This window comes from Camelus dromedarius, chromosome 8 (genome assembly GCF_036321535.1).
Source record: "Camelus dromedarius isolate mCamDro1 chromosome 8, mCamDro1.pat, whole genome shotgun sequence".
NCBI classification, from domain to species: Eukaryota; Metazoa; Chordata; class Mammalia; order Artiodactyla; family Camelidae; genus Camelus; species Camelus dromedarius.
Genome location: NC_087443.1, coordinates 50,628,966 through 50,639,374, shown reverse-complemented (window position 1 = coordinate 50,639,374; position 10,409 = coordinate 50,628,966).

Here is a 10,409-nt window from a genome sequence, read left to right as displayed (position 1 = left end):
TGAAAAGCTTCAACTACTAATATGGAAAGAAGTCCAAGAGTTGTAACCAATCCATTAATAAACATTTGCTGAGACTCTTCTCTCTAACCAGAACTGTAATGGGAGTTCCTGTGGGAAAGGAAAGACCCAAACCCTGACCTCAAATTGCCTGCAATTTCTTGAGCCAAGATAGACAAGATGAAATAACAGAAGGGAGGAACACAGGGCCACATAGACCTCATATGGATGTAAGCTCTGTCCTTTACTAGAAGTTCACCTTTATGTGTAGGGTTTTTTTTCACCATCCTGGCCTCCTAGATGGTGTGAATGATAGGAACCCTTCATTGTAGAAAACAGAAATGGCTTCCATTTGTTTCCGGCCCTGTGACCTCAGTCTCTACTTCAGCCTACACTTCCTTTATTTCTTTTCACACTGCCAGAAGTCCTGTCTCAGTAACACAACCACCAAACAGGTCATGACAATCAAAACTGCCACTGAGGTCTCTAGGCTGCTCTGCACTTTAGAAAGCATTTCACACGTGTAATTTTCCATAATGCTCTCAATAACCATTTAAAACAAGAGTTAATGTTCCCATTTCACACGTTAAGAATTTGAGGCTTAAAATTTGTTAATTGTCCTCAAAACTAGCTAAGCATTAGAGTCACTTAGGAAACCCTTTTTTAAAAAAATTAAGATTGCTAGGCTCCAACCCCAAAGCATAGAATGTTATTTTGTTAAAAGTTACCAGTCTTTGGGAAAAACTGGTTGGTCCAAGGACATACAAGACTTAACCTGGTGAAACCAAGTATCAAATATTTGTCTTCTGTCTTCAAATACAACCAGATCACAACTATATCGCTAAAAGTCTGTTTCACATAAAACTTTCAGCTATGTCTCACGTGATCTATTTCATGCCACTTAGTGACGTAGTAAAGGCTAATCAAGAATGCTGTGTGAGGATTTGAGTCTGTGCACGTGAGTTTCACCCAGAGTTAGGAGGTGAAGGCCCAGATTTGCAAGGCCCTGAAAAGAATCAAGATTTGTTCCAGTCTGTCAATATTTTATTGAAAGGAAATGAAGGAGAAAGAATTTCACAACCTGCCAGTGAAAAGAAGTTTTAAAAAGAATCTTTGAAAAACAAGGTTGCTGGTGAAGTAGAATTTCACTTATTTTAGTCTTCTCAGCCACCTCCCACCCATCTAATCATAATTTGGGCTATGAATGGACTTGGGGGGAATGCACCAATCAAAGCCACATGCCCTCATGCTCTGCCCAAAGGCATAAAAATATGGTAGAAATTACCCTCACTCTTCTCTGAGTTTATGGCCTTCCCTAATTCTGCCACCAAGAGGAGACACTTTTTCCTAATTAACATTGTTATAGATGTGTTAATAAACTAAGTGGTGCAAAGCCTTTCACAGCGCCTGTGTATATCAAATCACCACGATGTACACTTTAAATGTCTTATAATCCTATTTGTCAATTATACCTCAACAAAGCTAAAAATTTGTTTAAATTAAAAAATGAAGAATTGATATTCAGATGTAATATACAAGTTACAGCAGTACTTCAAGACTTTATTATCATGAATTATCTGGGGATCTTGTGAAAATGCAGATTCTGATTCCGTAGGTCTGGGGCCCTGAGGGTCTGCATTTCTAACCTGCTCCCAAGTGATGCTAATGCAGCAGTAGATCTGCCCACACTCTTTGTTGCAAGTTGCTAAAATAGACCATGATACCGTTTAAGATGAGAAATGGATGCTCCTAAGTAATTAACTACAGTAACACACCGACAGGGATCAGAGGCCACCAGACCAGAACAATTAGAACAAAAAAGTAAACAGTTCTTGTGGGGGGAAAAAAAATCCTTTACATGTTGGTTTGTTTAAAATGTAGAGTCAGCAGAAGGTATTTTAGGGCCCTAGATTGATAGGGAGAGCCCTGGGCGCTATAAATTTCAGGCAGTTTTCCCAAAATCATACAGCTGGGAGAAGTAAACATCTCAAGCATCAACTGACACCCATGCTTGGACCTACACCATGAGCTGCCATTGCAGGACCCGTGTGGGGGCAATAAAGAGAAACCTCTCAGAACTGGGAATGAGGAGCCAGGGACCAGCGTGGAGCTGGGAAATAAATCATCCCCTGAGAATTCAGCTCCAGGTGATCTGAAAAAGAGATGTGCAAAGTCACACTGAGAAGACAGAAAGCCTCCTAAAACAATGACCCTGGACTCTAACCTAGTTGGAGGAATGATCACATCTAAAGAAAGTCTTAACCATGAGGAGGAAGGGACCACAGAGGCCTGCAAAGAATCTCTGCTTAAGGAAGGGAGAGAAAGCCCTGATTCAAGAATGTGGCACCTTATGTATATTGACAGCGTCTGAATCAACATGATGGAGATGGATACATCAGACATTCAGGACCTGGTTCCACACCCTGGTTCTGGGGTCGGTAAACTACAGCTCTTGGACCAAATCCTGTTTTTGTAAATAAAGTTTTATTGTACCACAGTCATGTCCATTCATTTACCCATTATCTATGGTTCCTTTTGCATTATAATGGCAGAGCTGTGTAGTCTTGACAAAGGCCGTAAGGCCAACAAAGCCTGAAATATTTTCTATCTGGCCTTTTAGAGAAAAAGTTTGCCAACCTCTACCATAAAACTTTTCAGTCATTTCAATAATATAACTAATTCCCCTTGCTCTGATCTCATGCTCACTAAGCAAACTTCTGATTATCATTTGGCTTCCTGGGTAGTATACCCACAAAAGAGAGAGTGCCGTGGCCATCTGTTATTTCTAGTTACATTTGCACGCTATGTTATTGTGGATTTTTTTTCATCACTGTCTGGGACCTTGGTTTATCTGAATCAGCCCGATGAGTGATGATTTCTTTCTAAATTTGCTAAGCGCACACACACACACACACTTTTAAAGCCTATAAAGACAAATGTCTAGACATCTAGATTGTGGTGGTTCACACTTTTTCTTGTGAAAGTCCATTCTTAATGATTCTGTTGAGGATTTGGTGGAGTTAAGTGCAAGAAGTGAGCCTGGGCCTGATTCCCCACCCCACAAGAGAAGATTTTCTTTGTTATTCACAAGAGCAAAACTCACAAATCTAGTGCTTGCTCCTACACAGGGAGCCCAGTATTCTGTGTCTTCAGCCTCATTTACTGCTGTGTGATTGTGTCCCCTTTCTGGTTCACATAGGCCTTTTCCTTATTTTTTAACTTGACTTTGCCTTTTTATCTCTTTTCGTATTTTTTGTTCATATTTTATATTCTCTTATATATTTGGGACAAAAGGGGAGTGTCTTCTTACAAACATGCTATACTCACTTGACCAAAAACCGCCCTTGCTGACCTCCAATAGGGTTCATTTATTTAGTCTAATTGACTGGATATTTTATTACTCATTGTTCAGCCAACATTTATTGAATATATACTGGTGTAGGTACTACGTTCTGTTTTAGAGATTCAGAGGTGACATGTATACACTGACCTTATGGAGTTCAATATTCAGTAATCCATCTACTTCAAAGGCTGAAAAAGATGACCAAACTGACGGTTCCCCATTTCAGGTACATTGGCCTTTGTGACAAAATTAATCTTTCCCCTTCAGTTAAACTTCACCTACCTCTTTGCTCACAGTAAGCCACCCTCCCCATCAAAGTTCACTTGTCATCTAAGTTATTCTCTTTTATGAATGTCCTGAATACATGGTTATTCTTCAACACCTTAGATAACATATCTGCAAGTTAATGCTTGGATAACCAACACAAAATTCAGCAATGCTGAATTTCTAAGTCCACCACAGTGTCTTTGAGGAGGATATTTGTATTTGCATTTTGCTGCTCATTTATTGCATTCTATAAAGCTGAGGAAGGCAAATGCACCTGCCTCATAGTACAGCGTCCCTGAGCAGGGTAAGGAATGAGTGGGCTTCCCCCTGGGTTTACACAAGCACTTCCTTCAAACACTTGTCTGCTTCACATACAATCACTATCTTATTGTCTTCAGCTCCCAGCTCAGGAAACCCCCAGATACTTCCATCCAGCTAACCACTGAGTCTGGCACATTGTTGACCATTAGTACATCCCACCATGGCTACAAAACAGTAATTTTGTTTTTAATGGACTGAGATGCCCATTTACTTTACGGCATCATTCAGAACACTCAACAATAAATTTCTTAATTCAAGAGAAACAAGCCTGGTGAGCCCTTAATGGAAACATAGTTGAATCAAATATGATCCCTTCTAGGATTTTTCTACCTAAAATAATGAAAAATCCTTAGTTACTAAATCAGAACTTAAAAATCAAAATGTATTAAATTACTTTTCACCGCATGTTTTTCCAGATACGAATAAGGACCAGACTGTGTATTTTTTAAATTAGCCTTCATGCCATCTAGTGGTCACTGAGAAATTTTTGTATCAGAAAAATTAGTAACAACTTTAGAAATTTTAAAAGTATTAATAATAACAATACTGCTGCAGTTGAAGAGACTTACTGAACGCCTACAATGTTTCAGGGCTGTGTTCAGCACTGAATGTGCTTTATCTCATTTTCTCTCTACAGTAACCTTAACTGGTACTATAGCTCGTTATCCAGATGAAGAAATTAAGGCACAGTGGTATTAAATAACACGCCACATTGACAGATATAGTAGTGGATGCCTAGCTGGAATTCAAGCCCAAGGAGCCAGTCCGTGGCCCTCATACTCAGGCAGGATGCCGTATGATTACTAAACCTCAGCTGTGATTATAAGCACATGGTGGACAGACGAGCACACACTCTCACTGCTAGTGTGTCTGAGGGAAGGCACCACCTGCACTTTTCCACTCGGCATCCAACTCCCGTCGTGTTCCAATTCCTGGGCTTCTCCTTCAAGCACAATCTCAATGGCATGGGGATTTGTACACATTTGAAATTCACATCTGGCATCTCTAAAATGTGATGCATCCACTCGTTCACGCAACAAATAGATACTAAATCCTTAAGTCCCAGCCTCTGGGCTAGGTGCTGAGAGTACAACGGGAAACCAGATAGACGCGGTCCCTCCTTTCATGCAACTTCATCTGCAGCGGGAGGACAGGTGTACATAAACCACACGGAGACCCAATCACATTGTGGAAAGTACTCCCTGAGGAAATGCTGGGTGCTGGCAGGGTGCTTTTAGTAGGATGGCCTTCATATGGGACCTGAATGGTGAGTGACAAGAGAACCACCTCTAAGCGGGTTGTGAACAAGTGGGAGGGGAGTGAGCCAGGCGCAGGGAGACAGCACCTGAGCAGTCAGCAGCAGGGCAGCTTCCATCACTGGCTCCCAGCTTTACACTCACCCGTGCGAGCCCAACAGGGAGTCACCGTGCAGGCCAGGCACTCTCAATTCTTTCGCCATAAATGGCATTTGGATAAAAGGCCATAATTAAACCATATCTTTCTCATACTTTGAACAAATCACCTTTACTGAAAATACTAAAATTGCAGGATACTGAAACTCTTCTGAATACCCAAACATAATGGTGACCCTGCTAACTGAAGTTTCCATTGGTACATATGAATAATTCAAATGTCTCTTAAATGAGATTTTTTTTTTTTTAGTTTGGTTTGAAATTAAGAAAATAACACTTATGACAGGCAATATGAATAACACAGAAGGAACAGCCAAAAAAAGGGGAAAAAAGCTGATAGCCATAACTTGTAACCCAGAGACAATCTTAACATTTTGGAATGTTCTTTCCAGTTTTTTTCCTATGGATATTTTACAAAGGTTAGATGATATAGACACATCTTAATTTAATTTATTCATTGAACATAATAATTGTTTTCCTTGGTATTATGAACTCTTTGCTAGCATCACTTTAATGGCTAGGTAACATTTCATAATGTGGATGTATCCCAGTTTATCTAACTAATTTCCCAATTTTTAAGCATGGGGATTGTTTCCAATGCTCAACATGTAACGAATAATACATGAATAATAAATGGCATATAACAATAATATGAAATAAATTACAGCATTGCATAAAACGTCTTTAAAACATGGTTTACTCACCAGAATAGAACTCAGTAAATAGTGGGCATTATTGTCACGTGATTAGGTAACTGAGGCGGCTTATTTGCATGTCTGAAGCGAATTTAGGAAAGTAACAAAGCGAATTACAAAGGCAGAATCACTGTTTAAGGACACTGACTTCCAGCCCATGCCTCCTCCCCCATCACTGCTTCTTTCTTAAACTATTAGCTGGTTCTACCTTAACTTTAAGACAAGCTGCAGTAAAAGTTAACAGGTATTTTTGTCATGTTGGAGAATCCCAGCAAGCCATCCTGAAGTCCCATTTGTGAAATGATGTGTCACATTAACACACTTTATGGGCTTAATCTTGTGCTGCCTAATGGAATAATTTAATATTTGTGACACTAGCTTGACTCACACAATAATACATACACACACACACACACACACACACACACACATCCATACAGGGAGTTGTAAGTGATTACATCTCAGCTTTCCACACCCCCTGAACATGCCCTGGTGCTTTTCAAGCTGATATTGAGTGTGAGTGCCACTTACATGAGCCAGCTTATGAGCCATTTACCAGCTGCCATTTACGAGCCGCTGTGACACAGGAGATTTACTTGATGGGAAAGCAAATTGGGGTTGAAACTTTTTTTCTTCTTATTGGGTTGAGTAGGTACCTGCCCCTTTCTCAGTTGCTGGGACTCCTGGACAGGGTTTCCAGAGAGGCACTGACAAGACACCAACGATACATCCATTGTGCCACAAGTAAGGACAGCGCCAGATGAAAGCGATGCCCTGAACGGCGGTTGACTAGAGCTTGCAGACCCTTCAACGATGCCTTCACTCCACACCAATATCTGAAAAGAGTGACCATACAGGCTGATCCACAGCGACCACACAAACGATCGCCCCTTAGCCTGAATCTGATGAAGCAGGGACGTCTGGGGTTAAGATTGACATTTCAGAGTCAAACTCACTAGGCTTGGTTCTTGGTTCATCCGTTCACCATACGTGCCCCAGGGCAAGTAAGTTACTCAACCTTTTAACCTTTCTGCAAGTCACATTTCTTCTTTTCAAAAAAAATAGTGATAACAATAGCGCCTAACATATGGGATGGTTGAGAGGATTAAATGAAATAATGCATGGAAAACTCCCAACACAGTGTCTGGGACATGGAAAGCATCCAATGAATTATTATTATCATTACAATGATCATTTATTTATATCAATGGGTTAAATATTTTTCTTCCATTAAATCAATCCGACAAGGAATGAACTTCTCAAACATCCCTTATTGCTCTCTAATATGCAGTTAAAAATCTGTTCACCTTGGCACCAATCTGTATTTGAAATGCACACCTTGTTGGAAGAACAGGAGGATAGGTAATCAATTTATTAAAATTACCTCCACCTATCGAAATATTTCCTTTTATTCATTCGCAAACTCCATGAAGGCAGGAACCCTGTCTGCCTTGTGACCCAGCAGCAAGTGCAATGCCTGGCACGTTGAGAAGAACATGTACAGTATGCATTTAAATAAGGAGATAAATAGTCCTAAAACAAGTCCCCAGTTTTGCAAATGCCTGTTTCAGAGCTCAGGGGAGTGTCTTTTCTCTCTTTTTATAGAAGTCATCATAATGAAATATTTTTGTCCAGCTTTTCCTTGAACTCAGATATGCCACTGCCCTGGGTGAACACAGAAGCAGTCTTGGCTTTCTCAAGAAAAAGCACCACGTGCCAACTTCAGAGAAACCAGCTGGCGCTCATGCAAGGTCCGCAACATTTTTCTAACTCTTCAGAATGAGTATCAGCCTTTTTAGTAGCTGCCCACTTAGTAAGCAACTCTCACTGCCTGCAAACTGGAGACTGCATTTGAAAGTTGAAGTGTCATTAAATCTGCTGTTTTCTGAGCCCTCATCCAACTGGGACATTTGTTGATAGCACACAGAGGGTATGAAATCTCCAAATTGTGGTTGAATTTATGTTCAAGCCGTTACAAGATGAATCCATGGCATTCACCTCTAGCAATGCTCAACCTGTGTTACTTTCCACGTCCCCCTTTTCTCCAGCCAAGCAACCCTCTTCTTCCCTTACAAATCCCTCGTCTCTGTTTTGTGTTTTTTCATAATGCCCAGGCCGGTGCAATTTACAGAGATATTCAATGCATGTTTCAGGATATTACCCTCCTTCCATAAATTCTGAAATGGATCTCTTGGTGACAATATTAATCTACCTAGAGTGGCCATACATTCTAGTTTGCTTAGAACGGTCCCACTGGAATTTGATCCAGCTTACCATTTTCTCAGATTTTTAAATTTATAATGAAATACTATCTGGAGTAACAGGTGCTTTAAAATCAGCCTGTATGGGATCGGCTGACCTATACTTTGAGTTTCCAGTATGTGTCATGCTCTCACTTAGTAAAGTGTGAGATGCATTTGCAGAAAACAGACCGCTCACCTTAACTTGTGGCTAAATCTGGACAGTAACCAGTGATTACTCTCTCTTTTTTCTTGACCCTTCCCAGACCCTTTCAAGGGCAGTAAACAGGGTGCTACAATGAAGTGTGATTACTCCTCCTGCTTTTCGGAGGTGGTATTTCATGTACCAAGTGCCAAACACTTCAGCTTTTGAAGCTCTCTAGCAAACTGCAATTATTGAAAACAAAGCTGTGAACAGGAAGACATTTAAACTGATCCTTGGAAAAGAAAGGAACAAAAACAATTCAAGCAAGGGGTCGAATAATGTAGAAGATTTCATTTTGAAATTCTTTAATTGCACTTTGGAATATCTTGATTTAGAGGGAAAAAAATTGGATGGCGCCCTGAGGAAAAGAGAAGAAACAGCCGGTAACACAGACAGCCAACCAAATAGCAATGGACTTCACAAAAGCAATATCTTTCTGAGCAGAAATTATTTTCAACCAAGAAATTTAAACCCTAAAATACTATCCAGGAAAGCAGAATAAAGACATTTTAAGACTAGCAAGCTCTTAAGAATATGTATCTCTGGATAGGTGTGCCTCACCAAAACAAGGGAAAAACACAAGAAAGAGCACAGGGAACTATATTCAATATTTTGTAGTAACCTATAATGAAAAAGAATATGAAAACGAATATATGCGTGTATATTTATGACTAAAACATTGTGCTGTACACCAGAAATTGGCACAAAGTTGTACCTGACTGTACTTCAGTTAAAAAAAAAAAAAAAAAGGAAGAGAAATACATGGAAACCAGAAAACAGAGCATCCAACACAGGAGAGGGACAGAGGAGATTCCCAGGACGCAGGCAAGGATGGACCCAGAGCAATGCTGCGTGGTTGGTCTCAAGAGCAACTAGACCAGATCGGCGTAGGCGACGTCAGAGGGGAGACCCCAAGAAAGAAAGAAAGAAAGAAAGTAACTGATAAATGAGTTGATCTCTTGCCTACATTGTGAGAGTTTCTTTTGAGAAGTTTGGAGCTGACTTAGCTAGTTAAGATTAAAGTGAGCATTAAAAAACAAGGCATTTATTAACTTAGGAAAAAAACTGCTGAAGAAGAAAGCAAGCATAATCATAATTAACAACAGGACCGAGCTAGTGAAAACGCTGACTATTTTTGCACCCAGTTGTGATTTAGCCATATTGAAGGTTTAGCAGAAGTGTGTGTGTGTTGAGGAGGTGGGGGCCGGGGTTCTAAATTCCATTAACAGAAAGCCAGTTGATAATGTTAAAGTCAAAATGCAAAATGAATAGGTGCACAGGCAGATCACTTAGAGATAAAGGTAAATGATAGGAGAAATGGCTGAAACAGCTGGAAGCGGTTGCACCTGGGCAGTACACGGAGATGGGGAAGGAAGAGGCAAGTGCCTGCACGGTTTTGGTTATTAACCTTGGAATACTCCTTGACTTAAAAAAAAAAAAAAGTAAATGTATTATTTTTTATTAAAAAATGAGCTTTTTTCCCATTTCTCTTCTCTGCATCTCTGACCCTTTCTCAACAGCTGATGGGCAAGGTGTCTTGCATACCTGGGGGAGAGAGGCAGGGGAGAGGTTGGATAAGAAGGAACATCGGGCAGCCCTGAGGACAGGTGAAGGGAGAAGGCAACTGAATCCACAGCAAGCATGAGGCCAGCCCTACAGGGAACAGTATCAGAGATTCCCCACTCAGACTCCTGGGCTCGGCACACTCCGCAGTGACACCTTTCATAATGACAGCTAAGACGGTGGGGCTCCAGGCTGTCATCAGAGCTTCTGCTAGCGATCTGGGAGAATGAACAAACATCCTGGCAGGCTCTGGCAGTAGGTATTTGTTCTAACTAAGGTTGGCAGTCTGGTCAGGTACTCTTTTGTTGTGATAAGTTCCTGCTTGTGTAACTGTCTTCAGTTTAACGGTTAAAGGACTAGTTAATG